Source organism: Perissodus microlepis, chromosome 4, assembly GCF_051167445.1.
Source record: "Perissodus microlepis isolate ML-2025 ecotype Zambia chromosome 4, ASM5116744v1, whole genome shotgun sequence".
NCBI classification, from domain to species: domain Eukaryota; kingdom Metazoa; phylum Chordata; class Actinopteri; order Cichliformes; family Cichlidae; genus Perissodus; species Perissodus microlepis.
The window spans coordinates 24,708,770-24,713,257 of record NC_140464.1 but is presented as its reverse complement, the minus strand read 5'-3'; positions in this window follow the sequence as shown (position 1 = coordinate 24,713,257).

Genomic DNA, 4,488 nt, shown 5'->3' with positions numbered 1-4,488 from the left:
TGTTCCTTTCCTCGGGTCTGCTTTATCTGAGATCTGAGGTACTATTTAACTCCCTACCTTAACAAATCCCTCCTACCTCCTTTTGATGGAACTGTGTGCAGTGATCCAGGAAAACTAATTGTACATAAAACTGGCCACTCAGAAATGAAAACAGGTAAAATTCAAGTCAAGACTTGCAACTTACAGAAAACCCCACGTTTGTTGCTGTTTGATACTGAGACCTGTAAGGCTGGTCAGACTTGATTTCAAAATGCCACCAATTGGGTTTTGGTTTTATGGTGTGAACTAATGCAACAGGGACTTGATGCAAGATTTATCTGGAAACAAAAAAACTGTAGGATGAGTGCAGCCCAAGTGAAGCAGGTACTATTCTACAAGCAGGAATTATAGTAAGAGATACAATATTTCCTGGAAACATGGAGGTGACATAGAGCGTTAAATCCTACATTTATGCTTGCTTGGTTTTACCTTTTCAACTTCTTATTGAAGGCAAATACACACACACCCACACACACACACATGGATTTTATCTTTTCTCACAGGTGGCTGCCCTACTTATTGGAATAAATGGGAATCTGACGAGATATGAGGGAATACTTCCAATAGACCACAATGCACAACAGAAGAAGCTAAAGAAAACCCTCCTGCATGCAGATGACTCATAAATAAGAGACAGATAAAATCATTAGTACATAAAAATACTTAGAAGAGTATTTCTGTCTGACATGCTAAAACTTGCCAGCCATGCCTGCTGTTTCTGTCCACTATCTCAAATCATCTGAAATGTGATCCACAGTTAAAAACACTTGTATGTATGCAGCACGAGTACTGACAGGGACTAGAAAGAGAGAGCATATTTCTCCTGTTTTGGCTTCAGCTCCCTCTTAAATCCAGAACTGAATTTAAAATCCTGCTCCTCACATTCAAGGTCTTAAATATTAAGGCCCCATCTTATGTTAATGACCTTATAGTATCATATATCCCCATTAGAGCACTTCGCTCTCGCACTGCAGGCTTACTTGTTGTTCCTAGAGTATTTAAAAGTAGAATGGGAGGGGGAGCCTTCAGTTTTCAGGCCCCTCTTCTGTGGAACCAGATTCCAGTTTGGATTTGGGAGACAGACACTATCTCTACTTTCAAGATTAGGCTTAAAACTTTCCTTTTTGCTAAAGCATATAGTTAGGGCTGGACCTCGTGACCCTGAATCCTCCCTTAGTTATGCTGCAATTGGTGTAGGCTGCTGGGGGACTGCCATGATGCACTGAGTATGTCTTCTTCAGTCACCTCTCTCATCACTGTCTCTCTTCCACAGCATGTCTTTTATCCTGTCTTCCTTCTCTCACCCCAACTGGTCACGGCAGATCGCCCCTCCCTGAGCCTGGTTCTGCCGCAGGTTTCTTCCTGTTAAAAGGGAGTTTTTCCTTCCCACTGTCGCCAAAGTGCTTGTGCATAGGGAGTCATATGATTGTTGGGTTTTTCTTTGTATGTAATATAGTAGGGTCTACCTTACAATATAAAGCGCCTTGAGGCAACTGTTGTTCTGATTTGGTACTGTATAAATGAAACTGAATTAAATTGAATTGAGGTCATTTGATGAGAAGTGGAAAAAATCAAACAAGCAATGATTAAAAAAAATCACACAGACCTTATAGACCTGGGTTTAAACCTGTTTTTTAAGTCTTTACTATCGGGCGCAAATAGACATAAGAGCAATCCAAAGGTCATTTATTGTTGAAAAATTGGAAAAACACTATGTGGGCAAAGGGGCGTGATAACAGGGTCTGCCAGCTTTCAGATGAAATTGTAATACTAAGAAACATCTGAAAAATGAACCAGATTAAGCCTGAATGTACCAACCAGACGTCATGCTTCAAGCATTACCAGACTCATTGAAGGATTCTGTGGAAAAGGTGGTATTTGCAGAAGGTGTGACAAACACTTCAGTGCTAGTCTGGACGTAGCGTTTTCAGTGGAAGAGACGTTTCGTCACTCATCCAAGTGACTCCTTCAGTCTCAGCTGACTGCAGGTTTCCCCAATGACTGTAACCAGCCCACAGAAGGAACAATGGGCTGGGAGGTCAGTGGAGGTCAGTGGTCTTTGATCAGTGGGCCTTGATCAGTGGTTGTTGATCAATTGTCAGGAGAATTTGCATAATTATGATAAAGAAACTGACCTCCCAGCATTAAAAATTTGATTTAATTAAATTTATACCAACAAAGTCACTCTATTTTAGGACCAAAGTAATTATCACAAGACACATGAGCCATAGACGTCCAGGGTAACTGGTGACCTAAAGAGCCTAAACCCAGTATGCATCTCTTTGTTTGAGGTGATAATACTATTTAAAAATTCATGTATATAATTATCACTATTAAAAAATGTTGTATTTTACTGTATATAGTAGCCATCTGTAAATATTATAGGATTTTGGCTTTTTTTAATGTGCTGATATTATATATCTCCAATTCACTTTTCTAGCTGTCAGTTGTGCTGCTGTAACAAGTGAATTTCCCAGTGTGGGATTAAATAAATTCTATATTTATGTATGTTTGGTGTCCACTCTGGGCATCAAATGCATCAATAGCTTCTATACCTGACGTCGTGTTTGCTTATATCATCTGACTCTCCACTGCAATCGGCATACTATTGCATTTGAATGGCATACAGCCTATTTTTAGTGAGATCTATAAAATCAACCACAAATGGTTTCAAGTTGGTACACAACACGGATTGTAGCTCCAGTTTGTCTTTAATGGTTGGAACCCTCCTGAAAAAGATTCATGCGTGTATGAGTGAGTAAATGAAGTCTCCCATGAAGAAATGTGGCTCTCAATGATGTCCCATTTTGTTCTTCATAGTATGTTTAATCTGGACTAAACTAAGGCTCGGCTATTTACTGGTTATTATGTAAGGTAGTTTTAGAAAATACATTGATCTGAGCGTTGTCATTGTTATATTCGCAGGCAAAGCGAGCACATCAGATCGACTGTAACAGCAGTTATGCTGAGTGTTGAGGTAGCACAGAGTGAAAATTTGGTCTTACTCATGCTACTGATGCTACTGATGCTCCCAAAGCATTTCGCAAGCCAGCCAAAACATGTAACAGTTCTAACTCGGCGGCTCCTCCTGATGGGACATATCTGAAACACCTCACCTAGGAGTGTCCAGCAGGCTTCTAGCTGGCCTAACAAACTAATCTAATCACACTGATAATCTCCATTTGGCAGCTAAATACATTTTAGCTCGCTTGCTGACAAAGAAAATGTACTTACACATACCAGTGTACTTATTCTATCACCACATGACCTGCGCAGCTGCAGAGCTTTGCTGTTTTTGAGGGATTCGTCTTAAATTCAGTTTTGCACACACATTTTCAGGTGTGCTTTTGCACGTCTTTGCAACAAGCGTGGTGAACACAGAGTTGTCGAAGACATGACTGAACCCAAAGAATCGGTCTACTACATTCACTATTAAACATTTACTTAAGTGAAAAAAAATCATAAACTAATAAATATTCATTCAAATAAATGAAAATTTAGAGATTAAGAGATTATGATCATTAAATTAATACATACAATGAAGTTGCAGGACATGCAGCTCCATTACGGTTTACCAAGAGACGCTGCAGCAGCCTCAACATTACTTCTTCCAAATACAAACCAGACCAGAAGTCAGGCTTAGTACACAACCTTGAAGGATGTATCAGTTCCTAAAATTAATCTGGAAGATAGATAAAAGAGGAGGTTTGTGGAGGAGTTATTATCAAGAATGCACAGGTGTTTCTTTTCTTGTTTTTCTTCTTCTTCTTCTTCTTCTTCATGTCTTTAGTTTTGCCTCCTGTCTTTTTGTTAGTGCCACTGTGTCCAAACCAAGCATCACAGCAGATCTTACTCTCATCTTATAAACCTTTGCTTTCACTCTTTCTGCTATCATTCTGTCACACATCCCTAACACTGGTCTCCACCTGCTCCACCCTGCCTGCTCTCTCTTCTTCGCCTCTCTTGTGCACTGACCATTTCTTTGGATGGTTGTATTTAAACTCCTCTACCTTAACTATCTCTGCTCCTTGCATGTTCTGTTTCCACCTGTCTCCCTCTAATTCAGACACACTTCTTTTGTAGAAGTGTTGTCACCTTTAGTGTATATGAGGCAGGGCGCACAGCTGAAACACTTCTCAGAGTTTCTCATTTGTTATCACCGATGTCTGACGTTGTGCAGCACTTTATCACATTTAAACAGGACTTGTAAATAAGCTGACTCCGGCCACTGTAGTGGTGCGGACCATCCCCTCTCAAAGTAGGTCATGAGTCAGAGTGAGACTCAGAGCCAATCAGAGTCTATGAGGCAGGATCACAGTAGACTGAGCTGCATTGTATCAGGATCAGCCACGTTTTATGTTTGCAGTAAAACATTAAGATAAGGAAATCCAGAGGAGAGACTAATAGTGGGAGTGGGATTACATCATTAATGGATAATGTAAGCAGATA